At 39.1% G+C, this 24,261-nt stretch overlaps 1 protein-coding gene across 1 annotated transcript in view; it reads right to left on the bottom strand.

Annotated features, from left to right (window-relative positions):
- The window catches only part of LOC134211490 (uncharacterized), a 709,859-nt gene that overhangs the window by 137,536 nt on the left and 548,062 nt on the right, over nt 1–24,261 (bottom strand). The window contains exon 8 of the transcript XR_009979029.1: nt 23,753–24,015. The gene's annotated coding sequence lies outside the window, so the exon portion shown is untranslated. The remainder of the gene's footprint in view (nt 1–23,752; nt 24,016–24,261) is intronic.

Genomic DNA, 24,261 nt, shown 5'->3' with positions numbered 1-24,261 from the left:
AGAAGAGCCACGAAGGATACCCTGAAGATCCAATTGCGACCAAAACAAGGCTAGGTTGGGCAGTGTATGGCGGCCAAACCAACCGATCAAGGTAGCTATAGGTATCTAAAAAAAGAATGAACTTCTTTCAAAAGACGATGAATGTGCCATGTCGTTACTGCAAACTTTAACCAAATTCGAGAACGGAGGATACGAGACTGGGCTTCTTTGGAAGTTTGACAACTTGCGTCTTCCAGATAATCGTGAAATGGCTTTGCGGTGATATTACTGTCTTGAGAAGCGTTTGAAGAGTGATCACCAGCTGGCAGAAATTCTAAGACAGAAGATTGCGTCCTACTTAGAAAAAGGCTATCTACGAAAGGTATCCCCAGAGGAGCTTGCTGACCCCTTCCCGCGGGTTTGGTACCTACCTATGTTTCCGGTAACAAACCAAAATAGGCCAGGCGGATGCGGCGGTCAAAGTATATGGTGTGTCCTTCAACTCTGGAGGATTTGACATCCGGAACTGGCTTAATAGCTCTCAGCTAGTTATGATGTCTTTGCAGGAAAACTGCACCATGGAAAAGAATATGGTTTTGGACAACGCACTGTCTACTGAGAAGATTTTGGGGATGTGGTGGAGAACATCTACAGATTCATTTACCTTCAAAGTAGGTTGGAACAAGTTCCAGCGCCCGGATTGCTTAACGGTGAACTATGCCGACAAAAAGACAAATATTACAAATCAATTTTTGATCCGTTAGGCTTGATTGGTCTATCTAAAAATAATCCTACAAGACATCTGGAGGTCCATAATAGGATGGTATGAGAAGATCAGCGGTGACCTGTTCGAACGTTGGCATACCTGGTTAGAAGTCTTACCTTTAGTTGAAGGAGTCGACATACCTCGTTGTTTCAGGGCACATACCTCCGTATATCAGGATCTAATTGTTCAAATGCATACGTTTGTGGACGCTAGCGACAATGCCGTTGCTGCTGCAGTTTTTCTTCGATTTTCCCGAGGCGACGTTATCGAGTGTACATTAGTCGCTACTGAAACCAGAGTAGCATCTTTGAAACTCATTTCAATACCAAGGTTGGAGTTGCAAGCGGCTTTAATCGGAACAAGACTAGCAAAGGCTGTTACAGAAAGCTTGACAATGCCGATTAAGCGTCACTTCTACTGGACGGACAGTAGGAACGTCATGTGCTGGATTAACGCAGACCATCGACGGTATTCGCAATTTGTAGGATCCCGTATCAGCGAAATATTAAAGTTAACCAAACCCGAAGAATGGCACTGGATTCAGTCGAAAGATAATGTCGCTGATCTAGGTACGAAATGGAAAAATGCTCCTGATCTATCAACAAACAGTAAAGGCAATCTGCAAACCGACGAGGAGTTGCGATCGAATTTTCTTGTGCACTGCACAGCCATGAACCCGGTGGTGAAAACTGATCGTTTTTCGAGCTGGAAGCGACTCCAACGTGTGGTAGCGTATTTGTATCACTTCATCAAAAACTGTCAGCTTCATCGTCATCAACAAATACAGGGGATAGACAAAAAGGTTGAGATAGGTAAAATTATGTCAAAATTCAAATCAACATAACTTCGCGTAGAATAATCCGATTTTGATAAAACCAGAACCATCAGAAGCGGACACTCTTCTAGTATACTGTCCCCTTGGTCTTTGGCCACCGGAGATGTACCGGGTTTTCCGAGGATATGTTCAAAATGCATTTTTCCACTGCTGGTCATTATATGTGACGTTTACTTTTATAATGTTTTATGATCTCTTCAAAAACTAGAACTAATATGCCGACCAATGGTGGCTGTTGTGCAATTCAACATCGCACATACGAATCATCCATCATGTTTACATTGCTTGCACTCGCGACTGACCTCGTGATGAAGGAAGAATTGACACACCATGTGTCTCTTGCATGCGATGGCTGCTACGATCTGTCATGTGACTGAAGAACAGTATATTAGACTTGTTCGTGTTTATAGGCCTGTCCAACGCCACACATCTCCTCTCTTCTCTAAAAAAAATAACGACTGGCATCTATGTTAAAAGAAAAAAAAAACTTTACCGACATATTATTAATGATGAGAATAGTCTTTCACAATGATAAAAAGGCATCTTGAACCAAACGATGACTTCCGGCGAATTATTGTACAGCGAGCGTCTAATTTCGTAATCGAAAAACACTATGGATAAACCATCATTATGGTTGCCCAACTAAATATGGAAAATAATTCTCAAGACTTTCCCGTGCAGTGGTAACTCGCAATGGAAACACCATTTTTAATTACCCTTTTTTTGCTTCTAGTAAAATCATCAGTACTAATACTACCTTTACTTTCTTTGAGCACACGTCTATTTCAATATGTAACTATAAATGTCAAACAACCAGCAACAAAAACTAGGAACCGATCCGGAATATTATCGATAAACTGTTCTTAACTATAGGCGGATATCTTTTTCCAATGCAATCAATCTCCACGAGCACCTTACGAATCCACGACAAAATCTTAATTCTTATGGGCGTTCTACCATTGTGGAGAAATTAAAATCTCGCATCCGGCGTTCTACTAAAGAGTTCTTACCATTTCGGTCTGTAGTAATACTATTCTTCTTGCGGGCGTCCCACAAACGCAGAGGAAGAATCTACTGAATGCGGGCGTTCCACCACGCTGAATTGTGATCATTCCGATCCACAATAACACCATTCTTCTTGCGGGCGTCCCACAAACGCAGAGGAAGAATCTACTGAATGCGGGCGTCCCACCACGCTGAATTGTGATCATTCCTATCCACAATAACACCATTCTTCTTGCGGGCGTCCCACCAACGCAGAGGAAGAATCTACTGAATGCGGGCGTCCCACCACGCTGAATTGTGATCATTCCGATCCACAATAACACCATTCTTCTTGCGGGCGTCCCACCAACGCAGAGGAAGAATCTACTGAATGCGGGCGTCCCACCACGCTGAATTGTGATCATTCCGATCCACAATAACACCATTCTTCTTGCGGGCGTCCCACCAACGCAGAGGAAGAATCTACTGAATGCGGGCGTCCCACCACGCTGAATTGTGATCATTCCTATCCACAATAACACCATTCTTCTTGCGGGCGTCCCACCACCGCAGAGGAAGAATCTACTGAATGCGGGCGTCCCACCACGCTGAATTGTGATCATTCCGATCCACAATAACACCATTCTTCTTGCGGGCGTCCCACCAACGCAGAGGAAGAATCTACTGAATGCAGGCGTCCCGCCATGCTGAATTGAGAACATTCCGATCCACAATAACACCATTCTTCTTGCGGGCGTCCCACCAACGCAGAGGAAAAACACTTGAACGCGGGCGTCTTTTTCACGCTTAATTAAACCAGTAAAACTCTCTCTATTGAACTCCTCGCTGAACTAACATCCTTAAATTTTTTCAACAGAAAGATCAACAACATTCAAAAAGTAATTTAACGATTTTTTTGGCAACACAGGCCACCAACAAAATTCACCTAATGAAAATATTGCTTTCTAAGCACAATGGGCCTTTTCACGAGACGTTTAAAAACAGCTGATTTTATCGTCAATTGACAGTTCTTCTATGAAAGTGACAGCTTCGGACTTGCAGGTCTGTTCAGCGGTTGTAAACAAGTGCAGTCTCGGCAGTGTCACATGAAAAGGCCTATACATCCAATCCACACGGCATTGCAGATATTTTATGTCAAAGTATCATTCGATTTCACTACACTCAGATACAAGGAGCATTGCGATTGCATATTTTCGGTAAATTCAACTATTGCAATCAAGAAGAAAATTCTGAAAACAACAACATTGAACATAACACATAGTTTTGAAAATGGAACTTGTAAATAGTAATTTATGGAAAAACTCTTTCTCATAAGTAAATTTCAAATTTTCATTCGTCTTACTGAAAATCACTCCTATACTTTTTCAACGACACTTTCAATTTTATCAATAATTTTATTGTGTGTGTATTGATAATCATACTTTAATTTAAAAAGCCTTACTTAAACCGGTTCATATCGCCTTGCTCCGAAGTTAATCATCTTTCACCCATCACACACTTGGACTAATGCATCAACAAACAAATCCTACTCTACTCTTCTATTACTCTATTTAACTAATCTAAAGAAAGCCTTACGAAAGTTACTCTGTTTTACATACCATAAAACCATAAAATGCCAGCACATAAACGCCCCAAACATCCGATGTTTTTCAAATGTCCAAGAACAGCACCCAACGGCTGGATCAGTGGACAAAACATCAAAAATCATTGTCAGAAAATCTCCATTATAAGCTGTAAAAGTGTTCTTCGCATAGATACACATCTAAATCGCATTCTGAGCGCAGTTGAGACAGTATACGTGTAAATAAACTCATACTATTGAGGTTTTTATCATTATCATTGTTTTCAAAGCATTTCTTTGTTTTCTGTTAGAAATGTCAGTCTTGTCTGTTTGCTGCTAGATTATTCATGTCATTACATTCTAGGCATAAAATGCTGAAGAAAACATTAATAAAAAGTAAAACGTTACAAACATCATTTTGTGTTCGGATCTACCGGAATGTTCAAGCAGAATCATATCAAAACAAAACCTTAAATGTAAATAATCAGGCTGCCACTATACGTCTCATAAAACATCTTATAGCTTACTACCAACAAAACTCAATAAGTGAACGGTATGAATTAATTTTACATTCGGCGCAATGACTTATGCAATGCGGCAAATCGAAGAAATAGTTGTAACTAATTAAAAAACAACACAATGGCAATTCCACGTGAAAAAATCGCAATGTAAACAACAAAATGACAGTTCCACGTGAAAAAAATCGCAATGTGTGCACTGAGAGGAGAGTTGCGGGTCTGTAGCAAAACATTTTGAAAATTAGAATCTCTCGAGTCCGCGGCTCCCAGCCCGAGAGCGGCATCCACACAAATACATATAACGAAACCATTACTCCTTACCTATGCAAAAAAAAGTGCTTCGCCGCTCCAACCTCTTTTCGGCTTCCCGTCAAGTTCGTTCGAAACTGCTTAGCACACATCTTTACACAACATGATGGGTGATTCCATAAGCAACGCCAGCACACACTCCTGGCAGGATCGCCAAATGTGCAATTCAACATCGCACATACGAATCATCCATCATGTTTACATTGCTTGCACTCGCGACTGACCTCGTGATGAAGGAAGAATTGACACACCATGTGTCTCTTGCATGCGATGGCTGCTTCGATCTGTCATGTAACTGAAGAACAGTATATTAGACTTGTTCGTGTTTATAGGCCTGTCCAACGCCACACAGCTGTAGATCGAGAATCCTCAAAACTACACAGAGATATGACTATTTCCGTAAAAACGGTTCCGGGAACATGATGAAATGATAACAGATCGGAATAATACAAATATGAGTATCTAACTTCATGGCTTTGCGAGACAATGATTACAGAAACATTTTTAGAATGATAGTTTCCACTGCCACCCTTATAGCAGGTTCCAAGAGCCTTCCAGGAGGTGCCGGTTTTGGGTGTCAAAATGCATGTTTTTCAAAGACAATGAATATAGGATATTTATTAAAAATACATTTTGAGGACTGTAAGACTCTCTGGTCAATTTGTAACTGGTTCCGGGTGTTCTGCGAAAGTCACATTTGTTCACGGTGTATGGCCCATCCCGTACCGTTTTCACGAAAAAAGCCATATCTCTGCTTATACCTAACGTATTTTTGATCTGCAGAAAGCATTGATCAGCATATTAGTTCTTGTTTCTGGGGAAAGCATAAAACATGATGCGAGTAAACATAAAATGACAAGCTGAAAAAAAAATCCATTTTTGACATTCCCTTTACAAAAGCAGCAGATAAGTCGTTTTGAAATTTTGTCTTGAATGCTCGATGAATTTTCGCTTAACTTTTCAAAAGGACCTAAGTAACATATTTTTCATGAATTAATTTAAATATTGCAATCAACACACCAATATGGAAAATTTTTATTGTAGTACTCAAATTAATTCATGACAAAAATTGTTTACATGAATTAGACACACCTAAATTGCGGCTAGTACAGAGACTACCGTCAGATCGCACAATACTGTCGCGTGCGGAGAGTGTATTAAACGTGAGTTTATTGACAACATTATTGTACGTACATGAAACATACATCCTAAACATGCAATATTATATTTAACCTACAGGATTTTATAACCCATCCTGTCGTAAAACTTCGGGTTAATAAAAGCGGAAATTGTCTCCAATAAACGGTGTCGTCAACAATCTATGTTCCTTCAAAACCGATTCCTGGGAACCAGAATGGCCAAATTGCAAAACCCAGTCCGTAACGACATCCGTGGAATCCATACCTTCAATTTGGTTCCAAAATATTGAATATTGGGTCGAAAATGAACTTTTGTCAGCGAATTAAAGTTGGGGTCTTTTTTGACCCAATATGTAACTTTTTCTTAATGCACTAGTGTTGCGATTGCGGAAGGTGCCGATAGACCCGATTCTTTCAGCAGACGCAATGAGACACATATTTGGTCAGCTACAAAGCTTTAAAATAAAGATTTATTATACAAACAATTAAATAAATACAATACTACTCACTAATTCGGTGACAGAATGTAATAAATATACATTTTCTTCAATGCGTGCACCTCCTCACTATCGCAATTCATTTCTTCTTCTGTCTGGATAATGCACGCTATCATAAAGCAGTTTCGTAGTATACTTAGGGTTGCTCAAGTTGCAAATGATTTTATCTTTAAAATAATGTTCAAATTGTTGCGCATGATTATGCGCAACACACTAGGAAGGTCAAGGATATTTAGAGTGTTGACTACCTACCACATTTTTTTATATTTGTATGAAATAAAAAATAACATCCTAAACTATTTATATTTTAAATGTATTAAATCTCTTGACAAATCATTAATCTATTATTCACATTTCGAACTTTTCATTGCAAAAAGGCCCATAAGGTTCAATTGGACTAAAGTTATGACCCCAAAATAAGCGTGTCGACAGTTTCCACCACTAAAAACTTTCATCGAATTTGCTCCTCCGCTGCTGGAAAAGCTCCTCATCAATATTGCATGCGTCAAACACTTTAAGCGACGTCATTTTCCACTCTCGACAACGATGTTTACTACCGTCGTGCATGTACTCCCATCAGGATTCTTCTCCATTTCAATTGTATGTAGGTACCTAACCTCAACAGCAAACCAGAAACCACTATATGGAACCCTCGACTCAAGCATTCAGCACTCCAAGACGATGGAGCCGTTTCGATTTGAACTAAAACCGTTGAACAGAATGGCCGGTGGTAAAGCTTTCAGCCTGAGCGATACTTGACTTGTTTTACGAGTATTACATTGACGACTTGTTTACGTGGCTCGGCAGTGGTCGAGGAGCAGAAGAAGACGGTATTACCCTCGTTCTGGTTCAACGAGAATCTACAGCACAATCTCATTTCGGATCAATAAAACCACCGCGAATTGAAGGGTGTCAGTTTTTTTATTATGCGATATTATTATGGGCGTCTTCATTCTTTTATATTTATTATGTTCCTTTTTTCGAGGTGCGATTTCTTCGCTCCCAGTTTGCAATAATGTAATACGTATTCTAAATAGGTTGCGGATTGGTACATAAACTTCACGACATTAAAAGATTTTTCTTTTTTCTTGGATGTACGAGGGCACAAAGTTTTCATTATTAAATATCTTTTGGCATTTGGTTTCAATTTTCATTATAATTTCATTTTATTTGCTAAGAAGTCAACAGGGCTTAAGAATTATAGAAAATATCATCGATATCATCATTATCTTTATAACTGAATAAAGTTGCGTCTTTATAGCATTCCACGTCGGTAACATGATCTTATATCTACACACTATCTGTGTTTCTCGCTGTCTATATTAGATAATACGTTTACATTCAAATGAGTATTTGAAAAGTTTAATGTTGCATATTTCACATGTTTTTCGCAGCTCATAAGAACAAGTTTTTTTTTCTCGCGTCATGCTTCTTCCTCCATCGCCGGGATATTTGGGAGTGTTTTCCCTTTTTCCTTATTTTGCATGAATCGAAAACACAAGGCGGATGCAGAAAACTACTTCAAACTGTGTTTTCGTTCGAGTGCTTCCGAAAGTTATCGTTGCTTCGTGTCCCTTGCTTGCTGCTCCGGCTGTTACTACACGATTTTCTCTTTGCTTAAAGTTGTGCTGCATCGTAACGAAGTTTTGGTGAGAAATTATTTCGAGCAGCGTAAATCCAGGAAAAAAGTAAGACAACATTGCATCGAAGAAACATTGTGCTGTAAGCCCTCTGGTTAAATTGAAAATGTAAAAGTATTTTGCACAGTTTTTATTCCAGTTCTTATTTAGTAAGTGTCCCGCGGTAGCATTGGATAACATAATAAAAGACGGATATTCTACTATAGACGCAATTTGGGAATAACCTTTTTAACATCGGTGAAATGTTCGACTTTTCTTGCAAGAAACCAGTCAACCAGCCCATGGTCTGTTTAATTTGCGAGAAGAATAGTTGGTTGACTTCCCTGTCAACCTAGCTATGGAGCCTAGCAATGAGACATTTATTCAATCACGATTATAAAATAAATAATTCATCCCCAGCTACACTGGCCTAAGTTTATTTAGCTGCTCCCGACTCTTTGCAGATTAATCGATGTTACTTCCCAAGCATAGTTGCCTTATTCCCTGCTCCCTTTTCTCAACAGCACCAATCTCCATTTCAATTAACAGATTATCTAGCTCTGTAGTAAGGGCTACGATAATGTTGCTGGATCTATGAAAATTTAATTATACCCTCAAAGGACATAAAATAGCTTTCGGTTGAAAATTTCCCTAATGAAGATAAATATTCTATAATAATACGAAAAAGCTTTCATTCGAGTGGCACCAAACGGCTTCATAATCGTGAGCAAACGAGCTGTGAAAATATTGGCCTCTGGTAATTATATCTCGAAGGATCGTAATGTGTCCTCTGTAGATGATGGCGTGGCAACCTGCTGCCGTTCTGAGGCGGGATGTAAAGTTCTATTTGCGTTGTGTAATTGGCTCGTTTCTTGTTTTAATATATACTAATTTTATGGAAATGTATTGATGGAATTTGGGGGAGCCAATAATAAGATTTTTATAGCAAATAATTTTAAAAATAAAAAATATATGGCAAATTTTGATTATTCTGTTTGTAACATGGACCATCTCCCAAACTTATTGCATGTATGTACGCTTTAATCTCATTAGGAACAAGCATCTACTTACGGATCTCTGCAGCCATTCTGAGAAATTTATTATAACCGAGAGCATTGTTCTTCAACATTGAATAGTAAATACCTGTTTATTAGCTAACTTTCAACATCCATGCTTTATGGTTCCTCGAAAATCTCGATGAAAGGGAAACTTTTCACGCGATAGATCATTTCCGCATCTCGTACTCTACTTTATTCTTCTTTGCTACTGCTCTGAATACAATCATTGTTTATTCATTAGAAGACTGTAGAACAGGTGAAAAATCGTTGCCGAACAACTCCTATTATATGGATAATCAATAGGTGTACCAAGTTCTACTTGTGAAACCATTAATGATGCGGCGAAATGAGGAATCTGGGTAAATGTAAAAAAGCATTGCTTTTGTATTTTTGAAGGTAAGGAACGAGAGCTGCTACTCCGATAAATGGCTGATTAAAACCAACCCAAAACTTTCGTCGCTTCTTTCGGTCTTCTTTGGAAAAGTACCGCAGCAACTCTGTGGTACACTGCTGGCCAAAAATTTCGGAAACTCATTATCTGCTGATTGTTTTATAAGAAATTTAATATTGACGTTGCCTTTCTTTAACACGAGTTTTTGATTGCTGGTTCATCATAAGATGAAAATACTAAAAGTTGACCAATCAATATTCTAAAACTCATCGTAAATAATATGACAACGATAAATAAGGTGTATCACACTACGTGTTCTGCTTCTACTCACGTTCTCGTCATGTCAAAACAATTGCAACCCTTGCATTTTCTAGTGGTTTGTTCAGTAAGGATAATTGCGAAATTAGGAAAGGAACGGCAACATGAAAGAGAAATAAAAACCAGCTAAAGTTTCTTTCCGCACAGGTGTCGTAATTACAGCTTATTTACCCGCGTACTCGTTTCACTCAGTTTTCCATCCGTTTTCCGACTGCCTTCTCCCGCAAGCGGGCATACAATGTCTAATTTTCAAAGTTGGATTGCTACCGGTTCCGTCGTTGTTGTTGGTGGTGGCGTTTAGTATAGGAATTTCCGTTGACGGCGGTAGGTGGCGATGAGATACACGAATGTCGTTAGTAGTAAGATGCTATCAGCTTTGCTAACATTCGTTGAGTAAGGTGGGGAACAAGAGCGCCGGCACTCACCATGACCACTACCCGGTAGTTGTAGGTGATTTAGAGAAATTGTACAATTACTGACTACAGAAGAGAAAACAGTGATGTTAAAATGTGTTCTTGTTGCAAGTGTGGAACACAGATGATGATAATGGTTAAGCAGGATGACACGGTTTTCTTCCCTTCGGTAATCCGGATAATTAGGGTGTCATTTGTGTCTATTGTTATTGTTCGCTTATTTTTGTGCTTTGAAATGTTATACCATAGAAAAAATAACTGTAATATGTAGTTATGAAACACATTTATTTGTAATCAAGCTTCGATAGATGAGCAAAGTAATAACCATGTTGTCTATCTAGTTTGCCTCGGTAAGGGAAAGCAAAATAAAACAGCAGCTGAACCCGATCGAAAAACAAACGGGAATAATGCGTGAAATCATCCTATCCTCCGGGAAATTTAGTTGTCGATCAAGTTACATCGTATCAAGTTATCGTATCGAACGAAAGATCACAGCAAACGACAGCGATTGTCGGCGGAAGGAGTATCGGCTGAGTACCGCCAGAAGCTCGACGAACGGATAAGTGCAATCAACGTTAGCGACAACATCAACGATCTATGGGAGTCGATCCATGGAGCACGGAGTCGATCCAACAGCACGAGAAGTTGTAGGCACTGTAAAGAGGCGACCCCGGACGGGTTGTTTCGATGTGGTGTGTCAGAGAGTGACAGACGAGAAGAACGTTGCCAGAAGCCGGATGTTGGTTTCGGGTACCCGATCGAATAGAGATCGGTACAAGGAAGCAAGACTACCCGAAAAACGAACCCACCGCAGGAAGAAGAAATAATGTAAAAAAACAAGTAATTAGCGAGGCGCATGAAAAATGGAGCAGAACGAGCAGAACGATATGCGGAGGTTCTATGAGTCTGTCAATGGCGTGCGGAGAAAGACAGCGCCATCTCCCGTCATGTGCAACGACCAACAAGGGAATTTGCTGACAGATAAAACCGAAGTGGCTGCCAGGTGGAAGCAACACTTCGAGACTTTGTTGAATAGTGAAAGTGACGGTGCATCGGTGAGCAGAATAAATATTAGCGACGATGGACAAGCTGTGGAGTCGCCTACACTAGATGAGGTTAAAAAAGCCGTTAAAGAGCTGAAAAACAATAAGGCTGCGGGGAAGGACCAGCTCCCGGCTGAACTTCTCAAACATGGCAGTGAGCAGTTTTATGAAGTTCTGCATCATACACACTTAAACAGATGCTCTGAGTTCGGTAATATTTTCCACCGATCAAATCAGCAATTTTAGAATTTACAGATTTCTCTGTAATTTTAGGCGTCATTGTCATTCAGCGTAAGGTGCTGCGGACAATACTCGGCGGTAAAGAGGAGAACGGTATCTGGCGGCGCCGCATGAATCATGAATTGTACCAGGTGTGTAAAGGGCTGGATATTATTAAGCTTATTCAACACGGCAGACTACGGTGGGCTGGTCACATTGTTCGTATGCCGGAAGAACGCCAAGAGAAGATAATATTTAATTGAGAACCCGGAAGAGGCCGCAGGCTTCGTGGAAGGCCGCGTTTACGATCGCTTTTTGCAGTTGAAGAGGACCTGAGGGCGCTTAATGTTCAGGGCGACTGAAAGCGATTGGACCAGGATCAAGTCCAGTGAAGAAGGATACTCCATTCGGCGTAGGTTTATCGAAGAGCTGTAGACCATCAAGTATCAAGTATCAAGTTACATAAATGTTCAGCCATAGTTTTTTGCAATATTTTGATTAATTGGTCGACAGCGAATTTCTATTCGCTATGCTCATGTGTTGCATTTGTAGTTTTTGACCTCTAAAATCGACTAGCGAATAGCATTAGTTGATTGGCTGAGAAAATTCCGAGATTATTTGGTCACAAAGTAGGATTTGTCGCTCCTGATGTTTACCAAATGTACGATTATCGTCAAGCTGACTGATAGTATTTGTAATTCTGGACACCCATCAAACTTATGGACTCGATTTAGATGATGCTGTAAATTATCGACCGATTTAAGCATCATTATTATCGATAAACTCGATTTAGATGATGCTTAAATTATAACCAGATATGTCGTATAACTGCGAAACACGTGACCATGTGTTGTCCGAAACCTAGGACTCTCTGGTCAAACAATCATCTGCGTCAGCTAAAGCGAAGTGGCGAAAAGTATTGCAACAGTGCTGCAAGAATCGCACTTGGGAACCGCAGACTTTCCGGAGCCCCTTTGCCTAAAATCTCTGTGCGTTGAGATTTCTGTAAGTGTTGCTGAAAATCAAGAAATAATTTGCCAAAAAACAACTAACACGGTTGTGCAGAGTTTGCCGAGCTGAACAAATGAAAACTGTGTGGTCTACCGAAAAATTGAACTGATTTGGATAAAAGACTGAGTTTTCGATTTTTTTTAGCCATCCTAATTGGACGCGTAACACGCGTAATTAAAGCGTTGTTATCGCTTTTTCAAAATGGTCCGTGCCTTTTTCAATTCGTAGAATCAAATTGGATATGCCTTCAATAATTGTTTCATCCTATGGGGCCGTACACTAATTACGTAAGCAATTTTCTGGGTTTTGAAACCCCTCCCCCATGTAAGATTTTTCCATACAAATATTTTTTTTATTTTTTATTAATATGGAGCGTAAGAAAATGGCAAACCCCCCCTCCCTTAAGTGCTTACGTAATTAGTGTACGACCCCTATGTCGTTTGAGAGTTTCCTGGAGTCTATAGTCTACACAAGTCCGTCAGTCTGTCGGCTTAAAAGTTCATACGCGTAACCAAAGGACTGTTATCACTTTTTGGTTCATGCCCTATTTGATCTGTTTAACCAATAACCAATAACCAATAGCCTTCAATAACTGTTTTATTTCAGGTTATCCAAGAATTTCCTGGAGTATAGGCCTTAAGGTCTACACGCGCAACCAAAGAGTTGTTTTTTCAGACAGTTTTTCATTAACAATGGTTTGTGCCCTTTTTGATTCAAAGAGTCAAATTGAATAGCCTTTCAGCGAATGTTTCGTTCCAAGTCATCTACACGCATAACCAGAAGTCTCTAATAAATTTAAAAAAAAATGTTTGATGCCCTTGTGATCTATGAGAAAATCGATCACTAAAAGTACGCTAAACTTCTAAAAGAAGAAAATAGATCTTTCGCTATGCGTACGGACATTAAGGACTATACTAGAATTCTTTGAATTTCTGGATGGCATCCCGACCAGGAGCGACGACCTCGATAACAAAAATTGGTATAAACTAGCCTTGCCTAAGAGGTAAAATACCGAACAATAATACCAAAAAATAATATGCAAAATACTTTAGGCATAACATGCTTAGGTATTCCAATACCAAACGCATTACAAATTATTATTCGTTTGGTATTGAAATACCTAAGCATGCTATGCCTAAAGTATTTTGCATATTATTTTTTGGTATTATGGTTCGATATTTTACCTCTTATGCAAGGCTAGTATGGCTAGGCTATACAGAATATGGTTTCAATAACAGAATGAGGTATTATTAAGATAATTTCTCACGCTCATGGAGGACCAACGCGCACTTGAAGTTTTTAAAAGGAAAATGCTGCGTACCATCTATGGTGGAGTGCAGATGTCGTACGGTACGTGGAGGAGACGAATGAACCACGAGTTGCATAAGCTGTTTGGGAGAACCATTCATCGTTCACACCGCAAAAATCGGACGACTGCGGTGGGCCGGGTACGTAGCCGGAATGTCGGACAGTAACCCGATGAAAATGGTTCTTGACAACGATCCAATGGGCACCAGAAGGCGAGTTGCGCAGCGGGCAAGGTGGATCGACCAGGTGGAAGATGACTTGCGGATCCTCCGTAGACTGCGTGGTTGGCGACGTGTAGCCATTAGGGTGCCAATGAAAATGACATTTTCGAATTTCAAAAAACGACATTGCTCACAAGTCTTATTACCGCAGATTATGACCACATGCAAAATTTAAGCTCAATCGGACATGATTTAGGGGTGCCTAAAATTCATCAAAGTTTTGAAATTTTTACCCATGAAAATTTTCCCAAGGGGGGGCCAAAGGAAAAGTCGAAAATCTAATTTTTGTTTTTGATCGAAAATGACTTAAAAATGCGTGAAACGTCGAGATCTTATGTTATTAAAAAAACGAACAGTGGGTAATGTCTGTGACATAACCGCTAAGTGGACGTAGGACTTGACTTGACCATGCCTTTAAGATACATAATATGCCCAAATTTCTCATATCAACTATTTTGGATACATAATCGGCGTTGCATACCATTCCTTGGCCAAATCTTCTCATCAAACCGACACAGAAATCAAATCTACCTCGAACAAGAATCATCAAAAAAATTCAGGAAGTATCTGTCCGGTCACGAAATATTAGCCTCGACAGTGGCAAACTTCCCACTGAAGGACTGCCTGAAATAAACCACAAGTTGGCTCAGCAGGGGATGTAGACTGTATCTCAGCCCTTCCACTGAAGGGCCTCCTAATCCGTGCGATAGCGACTGAAGGAGAACATTATTTTTAACTCTTAGAGCCTCGAAAAAGGCTGTTTGCTTCGGCTTAGTGCAAAAAGTAAGAAAACGATCTATTCAAATAACCGCGAATTTCTAGTGATGGTATAAAAAAGACTGAATGCTCTGCGAGCGAATGCACTTTTCTTTTATACTACTTAATTTTGAATCTTCTCTGCTTCCCAATTGGTGGGCCAATCAGCTAGTGTCTTGTATCCCGCATCTTTGTCATCATCATCAACGCGTTCGAGAAGGGCTTCTTCTTTTTTACGCTTGTTGCTCGCTGCTGGCGTCTATTTCCTAACGGGACTTCGTTTGATACAGCCAATAATCCGGGCAAGCGAGCTTAGAATTGCAGTTCAGGTGAGAAGTATGTGTTCTTTTCTGAGACAACATTGTTAGTAGTAAAAGGGAGGAAACACCCGGACATGGGATTTCGGGTACTTAGTAAGATTTAGAATTGGTGACATTGGGACGATCATTCAGTCACGTTCGCTTTGTGTGCGGTCAGTATCAAATAATGTTTATCTAGATATTTTTTTATCAATGTCAAAAAATCCAACATTTGATGAAAAATCGATTGATAGTTTATTAATGTTTGAGCTGCTATCGGTGTTTTTTTAAACCAAATAAGATTATGAGAGAGATTTGGACATCTTATGTTTTTTTAGGCATGGTCAAGCGAAGTCCTTCGTCCACTTCGCGGTTAAATCAGAAAAATTATTAATTTTGTCGCTATTTATGAAAATCACGCATAAAATTTTATCACTAGAATATTGGATTTGGTACCCAAGTACAATTTCTATCCCGAAGGGTATTGAAAGCTTTGATATTGATCTCTATTATTGGCTCTCTGAAGTTTGTTTTTTGGATATACATGCTGCATCATGTGGCTTTTTTTCAGCCTGTCTCGACTCATCACCGATGCCGGCCGGTCTCGGCTCGACTCTGCTGCTGCTGCCGGTATCTGCTCAGCATTGCTGCTTTGTAGGGTCTGTAGGGTGGACTGCTGCTGTACTGGTTAGGTTTCGGCTGATGATGGTGGCTTCGAAGGTGTCGAGCCGAAGAAGCGGTCGGTGCAGACTTCATTCCCTGCTAAAAGGTGTGAGTGCTGTTCAATCGATGATGCGGTTGCTTCGGCAGACCCAGCGGCTGCTCATTTGCTGGTGTCTGCACCAATGAGAACGTAGTAATGGAATGATGCAAAAATTATGCGGTACCCATATTTATAGGTTCCCTTGATCTCAGTGTTTTTCATTGAAAACAGTTTCATGCCTATTGAAACAAGTTTTTCGGGTCTTATCAAGCATTAACATGAAAGGCATACTTGAAATCTGTCGATTGAGGGGCTTACCGCAGAAATTCGTCCATTGAGATGAACGCTATTAACGTTTAAATCTTTCAACACAGCGTAACGCGGTCGATTTGAATATTTTGGAATGACACCTGGTATAGTAAAGAGAGACGTAAGTCCTACGTCAAAATTTAAAAAAAAATCGATTTTTTCTTTTAGAACATTTTTTGGACTTTTTCAACGAATTTGAACACCGGACGATACGCAAACGTTTTCGTAGCCAAAAATATCCCCCTAGGCAAAATTTTGAGCTAAATCGGACATGATTTAGGGGTGCTCAAAATTAATCAAAACTTTTTTTTCTCACAAGGAATTTTTTTTTTGTTTTTTGATGCCAAAGAACTTAAAATGCATGAAACTTTGAGAACAATTTTTTTAAAAAATTGGAAAAAATCGGAAATTGAAATTTGGAACTTCAATTTTTTTTTATGGCGAACACAATTTTTCATCGAAAACCGGACGTTACGCAAACATTTCCTAAGCCCTAAAATATATAAAATTTTTGAGTCTTTTGGCATCAAAAAACAAAAAAGTTATTTCCGCCTTGTGAGCAAAAAAAGTTTTTTTTGATTAATTTTGAGCACCCCTAAATCATGTCCGATTTAGCAAAAATTTTGCACAGGCGAAAACGATTGCGTATCGTCCGGTGTTAAAATTTGATGAAAAAAATTTCCCAAAAAGTTCTAAGATAAAATTGAAATCCTCAAAAAACATTTTTTTAAATAAAAGATAGAATCACTGTCTTCGACTAGAGGTCGCACAGACTGAACACTTAACATCTAGCATGAGACAACGGACAGGACATTTACACAACACCCAGTGGACCAGTGGAGAGCTTTTCGTGTCTTACAATCGGATTTGGTTGTTTTTTATGTTTTGAATGATTATATTCCACTAAAGTAGGACGTATTCCACCAAAAAATTGAGATTCGATGGTGTCGTTCCAAAAAAAATCTTCAATGTGTGTCGTCATTCGTCAATATCTCAATGACATAATAAGCAATGTTTTCTCAAAACCTTAAAAATATAAATGTTATTAGACCCATAAACTTATGAAATTTGCCGAATGCTAGTCAATAATCACAATAAACAAATGTATATCTAGACAAACTTTTGAAAAGGGCGTAACAGCCAAAATGTAATAATATACGTCCTGTATCTACATATCAAGCTATATACAAAGAAAAAGAACGAAAATGTTCATATTTTGATAGTTATGCACTTTTTAAATGTTGGCCTTTACATATGGGGGTCGTGCGAAAACTATGAGACGTTACATTTAGTAACAAAAACCCGTAGTTTCTTTACAAATTTATAGATTCACAGCAGGGATGGGAAAAATCAAATTTTCAAAACATCGAGGATGATCGATACTCACCCGCAATCTTAATTTTAAATAATCAATTGATAAAAGCTTGCCAGCGGGTTAGAAACGTTTGATAATAGTATTTTGATTTAAAGCATTTACCGTTACTTTTTGAACTTTTTTCTCCTCACTATCACGAAACTACAACGCAAAAAAAAATATTAACGAGACTGTTGACAATTAGCTAGTATTAGTAAGGTGTATATTTGAATGAAAATTCTGTGTTTGTTATTGTTTGAATCCAATATTTGAGATCGTGTGATAAAGATTCAGCACAACACTGGTTCCGTTAGGCAACCTACAAACTTTCAACTTGGAGTTTTATATGTGACGGTGACGGCTGTAATCCGAGGAGTTCTTGGAAAACCTCAAAAATGATAATAGACCACCCTTCCATATATTACTATGAGGCTATTTCGTTTGAATCCATACATGGTTAGTCGTTATGCTGGTTGATCCAACGTGTTTCTATGGGCCAGAATAGGGCAATTTCGCTAGAAGCGCACATGAAAAATTCTTGGATGACCTAAACACTTTGTAAATGATTTTAAACCACCTAGCGTGTTTCTATGGACAATGGGGATATTCCACTAGAAGTCGCACTTGAGAAGTCCATCGTTGTGCTGGTTGATCCGTAGGTCTATTCTTTATTACTCGAGGAGCTCTTGGATGGCTTACAAACTTTGAAAATGATAATAAGTCACCCAAAGTGCTTCTATGGATCAGAATGGGGCTGCTCCACTATTTGTCACACATGAAAAGATGATCGCTAAGCTGGTTGATCCGTAGATCTATTATTCGAGGATTTTTTTGGATTACCTTCAAACCTTGTAAATAATGATAAACCACCAAGCATCTTTCTATAGACCAGAATTGGGCTGTATTACTAGCAGTCACAAGCGAGAAGTCCATCGTTACGCTGATTGATCCGCAGACCTATACTCCAAGAAGTATTTAGATGACATACAGACCTTGTTAATGATTATAAACCATCCAGCTTATTTCTATGGACCAGAATGGGGCTGTTTTGCTAGAAGTCACAAGTGAGAAGTGCATCGTTACGCTGGTTGATCTGCAAGTCTATGCTCCAAGAAATTCTTGGATGATCTACAGATCTTGTACATGATTAAAAACCGCCCAGAGTGCTTCTTTGGATCAAAATGAGGCTACTTCGCTAGCAGTCACAAGTGATAAGTCCAAGCGTAAGCTGGTTGATCTGCAGGTCTATTCTCGAAGAAGTTTCTGGATGACCTACACACCTTCTAAATAATTATTAATCACCCAGCATGTTTCTATGGACCGAAAAAGGGCTGTTTTGCTTGCAATCACATGATAGAAGTCCATCTTAACGCTGGTTGATCTGCAGGTCTATGCTCCAAGAAGTTCTTGGGTGATTTACAAACCTTGTAAATGATAATAAACCACCCAGCGTGCTTCTTTGGACCAGAATAAGGCTGTTTTGCTAGCAGTCACAAGTGAGAAGTCCTTTGTTACGCTGGTTGAGCCGTAGAACTATACTCCACGGACCTCTTGGATGATCTTCAGACCTTGTAAAGGATTAAAAAGCACCCAGAGTGGTACTTTGGACCACAAGGGGGCTATTTCGCTAGAAGTCACAGGAGAGAAGTCCATTGTTGTGCTGGTTGATCCGTAGGTCTATTCTCTATTACTCAAGAAGCTCTTGAATGACTTACAAAGTTTGAAAATGATAATAAGTCACCCAAAGTGCTCCGTAGATCCGTTGATCCGTAGATCAATTATTCGGAGATTTCTTGGATGACCTTCAAACCAGAGTGAATGTAAATAAGAGTGGCGACACTGTCAGAATTGGAACAGAATTCATCTGTCATTCCCATACAAAATCGTGTTCCAAACGAGCAGGAGACCTGTCAAATGCGGCACATGTCGCCACTCTTAATAGGACAGGGCCAAAGGTGCTGGTTGAAAGAGATGGCGCCACAGCATTTGTAGTAAAATGAATTTTCTTGTATGGACAAATCACCCGTTCTCACTAACTACGCATCACAGTGATATGTGACCTAGGTAGAAAAGCTACAATTTTTTTTCTGATTTTTTATGCCCTTATTGCATTTTGCAACTTTAAATAATAAATGAGATCTGATCACCGCTCCATACTAAACTCAAGCGGTTTACTACAAATTTCTTTATGACTGCTCTCCACCTAGAGTGTACAAAAGTAACATTCAAAACTTACGCCAGTCAACAACAGTTGTCACTGCTGTATATGCAAATTTACATTGATATAAATACGCAGCATCGCCACCTCTCGTTTGGTAGTGTCAATATCGCAATTTATACCAGCAGGTGTACAAGTGTTGTTGAAATGATTTGAAAGGGCCTCAAGCGGAATTTCAGCTAGAATGCCACTGGTCTCGTCCTATTACATACACTCTGCTTCAAACCTTGTAAATAATGATAAAGCATATGCATCTTTCTTTAGACTAGAATGGGTCTGTATTACTAGCAGTCACAAAGGAGGAAATAGATTTTTCTGAAAGAATCAAATAGATTTTTCGTTACTCGTATTGACCTAGGGGAATGATGGGCGATAAGCGCCCCCTAAGCAAATCTTTTAATTTGATGGTGATTTCATTCGAAACAATGTAGTTTCGAAGTGTTTATCACTAATCTAACATATCAGTCTTTATATGGTCCAAGAACTTTTAAGAAAAACCAACAATATTACAAGAAAAAAACGATTGTATTCCACAATAGTGTATTTCTATTTCAAATGAACGACGCTGGGCAATATGCGCCACCAAAAATGATAATCAAAATATTCCAATATTTTGTACTGAAATAGTCACACTCTTCTGCATACGATTTGTGTCAGTCTTAAACTTTAAGGTAGTTAAGACTGATTGTAATAAGGAGAAAATATTTTTGTGACTAAAGAAAATGCATTGTCGACGAAAATAACAAAAATTCATTGTAAAGGGCCAAAAAACATTTTATTTAAAAAAAAATTGAATATAGAGTTTTTTGTGTACCGTCTTGCAAATGTTTATTGGCTTCAGTCACTTACGATTTTTAGACAAAATTTGGCCTAATAACCAAGTAAACGAGATGGTGCATTTTACCCAACCGGCGCATTTCATACTTATCTCCCCTACTCGAGTGCTGCTCGCAAGTGTGAGATGTTGCTGTTGTTTTGTTTGACAGTTTGCTAGATTGTCAAACATTCCTCTTCTCCTCCTCGTCTCTCCAAGAAATTCGGACATTGAGAAAAGTCAGCTGTTATATTATGATTGACCCCACAGCACTTAACAAAAATATCTACCATCAGCCACAGGTGCATGGAGACGCATGGTTGTTCACCATTGTGGTTGTATGGTGAATCAACTACTCTTTTTTAAATGCACATACATGTCTATAATGACTCGGACCACATCTCTCATTTTATGATATGTTATGTTAAATTAGAAAATATTTCAATTAGGATTAAAACTGGGAGTCATTGGAGGCTCAAGTTGTGAAAATCAAGAAAAACAAAGTTGAAACCATGTGACACTGCACTGAAGCTGAAAAACCAAGAAAAGCTGTGCAAAAAGTAAAAAAAACCTGATGAAAGTAAACGACGCCTACGCGAATGTCTTGATCAGGACTCGAATTTTACTTTCGCGTATGCAAACCAAGTTTTCTAAACTTACACGTGCTCATTGAATTTAAGCTTGAGTCAAGTAAAAAAAAAACAAAAAAAGTGTTTCTTGTTTATCCCGAAATACGAGGCAAAACCATTTACAACCTAATTAGGAGATATGCAAATACAAGTGCTTTATAATCCTCTTTGCTATCATTATCTTAGTAAATTTATTTCGAATAACAATAGCAAACCATTATTTAAACTTCATTTAAAATGGGTAGAAAAGTAATACCCAAATAAACTAGCCCTTCGTAATCTATAAATTTCCGTGTCGGTAGAACTTATTTCGATACACGGATCCGCTTTTATCTACCTGAAGCAGAACGATGCGGCTTGCACCGACCGTTGGAAAACGAGACATCCAAAGACAAGAAACCCCAGTAGGAAGCTGAAAACCTACAAAGTTATGTAAATGATTTTTTTTTCTTCCCAGAGATAGGTCCATTTCTCTTGTTTTGTAAAAAGCGGAAAGCCAGCCGAGAGTGGGAAAGCCTCCGAGTAACAAATGACAAAGGTCAAAGCAAAAATAAATAACTGACGAGATAAAAACCGAGCGCCTGAAGCAGCACAACCGTTCTGTTGGCCCACGCAGATGGAAAGGGGATTCAAGACTCTCAAGTGCAGGCGGGAACTTAACTTAGAGGGCGGAAACGCCCGGGCAGCATTGCTTCCATATTCTCTTTCATCGGCGAGGGCCTACCGCTCGCTACAGAGAGTGTGCGAGGCCGAGGGTGGATCGATTAGGAAATCTGCTGCAATCTAGACCTGCTCGTGTTTGTTTGTTTTTCATATTCTGTTGGACGCTGGAGGCTATTTTCTTGGTAGTGTTCTTTTACCGTTTTCCGATTTGTTGCGCCAGATATGAGTCCACTTGATTTCATTAGTCTTATCGCTGGTAGGAAATCTTTGGGGTTTTCCGTGTTTGTGTCATTATTTACCCATCTGTGCCGTTCGGTTGGACGATAGTCGATGAAGCAAGACTAAGGGCATCCTAGCCAGTGGTCTACATTTAGCTTTTGCATCAGTGGGTATCAAATGTCTCTCCAACCATATAAATGAGTTGGGATTTTGTATGTCGCGATTCAATTTGCTAATGTTCAATTAATTTAATTTTGATCTCGAAAATGAGCTAGAAAATCGAACCAGCTAGAATGAAAATCGTCACAACATGGAAATTAATCGGATTCTGTCAATTGAAAAAAGAAATCACCTGGAATTCCAAGCGAAGCCTAGTTTAAGAATGGAGCATTCAGCATATATCCTAATACCACACTCGTAACCTTAATGTAGTGTACAATGAAAAGAAATATAGCACTCTGTTCTTGTGTGCCGACCACTTAAACGTCGCTAGTATTATAATGCAATTGTTTTGCTTAGGGTTACGGTAGATTCTTCTATTTGTGATCGATTTTTTTTGGATCGCAGTATGGTGTTCATTAGGCACTTTCACATGCTGATATATAGCAAGGTTTCTAGGCCAAGCTATTCACTGGCCATAGAAATCGAGAAAATTTGCTACATGAAAGTTGTTGGTATGTTAGTCCTTTGTTGAAGAGAATAAATAGCGAATCCTTACTTTCAAGTAATCCTTGCATAGGGTAAGAGATCTGCCTGCATAATGCTGGTTACTCATGACTGTAAATGAAAATGCATTAAAAAAATAGATGCATTGGTCATGATGTAATGATATAAGTTACTTGATTTACTGAAGCGTATGTCATATCAGAGCTGCCAAAGTGAGATTTGTTTATCAATACTAATTTGGAAAAATTGGGAAGTTCTATTTCACGCTTTAAGATAGTTTGTTTTTTCACAATAATCGGTGAATTGTACTACGACACAACGAGCTGAGAAAATCTTTTACTTAACATTTATAATGTATCTTCTTATGAGCCGTCATACATCTTCTTAGAGATATCTCTTTATTAATAGCAAGTACTATCCATCCTTATACTATTCATTCCATGAGCTCGTTTTGATTCCGTGGTTAATATCGTTTTATGAGCAATGGGTTGATAGGTATTCACAATGGAGATTCTGATGAATAGGATTTGACCATTGATTACGTCGGTTCAATAGAATATGAACCTTTGTATGACTTATCAACAAGAAAACGTTTCACTGACCGTCTTTTTCACCATTACTTTGCTTTCTAATTATCTACACAAGATGTCACTGAATTGGTTTATCTTGTGCTGGTCACCCGTTTCCCCCGCCCACCACCGGTAGTGAATGACTTTGGCAACCGAACTGCTTCTTGGGAAATCTCTACGAAAGAGACGGAAAAGATAGCAATCAACCGACCAATGAATGCAGGACGCAGCACAAGTAATCCACTTAAAACTAATGGATCAGATCGCAGAACGTGACTCTGCTGCTCAGCACGCGCCCTTGACTCTGCTCATTGAAAAGGGATTGGGTTGTGGCGGATAGTACCTACAGTGTTGCTGCGTGTGAAAGCTGTGAGATGGGAGGCTATCTTCCATCTTTTTGCTCTAGTTGCTGGTTAACAGTTTCTATCTCATTGGTTTCGATCTCTTTGTGGGGAATTATCCTGGAAGGTGTTGGCATTTTGCTCCGTATTATTTGGTCGGAATGATAAGCAATTGATTCATGCAGCTTCTATCGGTTGGTTTCGAATTGTTGGTTTCTATGAACTGGATGTGACGAGGAGGTGGTCCTTGGAACATATAAAGCAGCTGAAAGTATATAAGAATCAGAAAAGTTATCAATTAGTGAGGACTGTAGTAGCCCAATGAGCGGCAAAAGAACAAAGCGAAAAATTGGCAATATATTTGTAATATTTCTTAGCTCAGATGAATGTAGCTGCGTTGAAGCTACCACATTCAAAGATATGTGAGTGATGGAAAATTTCTTATCATCCTCGGACGTTGGGTAACATTGTGCACTAATTAGAATCTATCTGTTTTCAAAACATGGCTTTA

Source organism: Armigeres subalbatus, chromosome 2, assembly GCF_024139115.2.
Source record: "Armigeres subalbatus isolate Guangzhou_Male chromosome 2, GZ_Asu_2, whole genome shotgun sequence".
Taxonomy (NCBI): domain Eukaryota; kingdom Metazoa; phylum Arthropoda; class Insecta; order Diptera; family Culicidae; genus Armigeres; species Armigeres subalbatus.
Note: the sequence above shows the minus strand (reverse complement) of the source record. Positions and strands in the feature narration are given on the sequence as shown.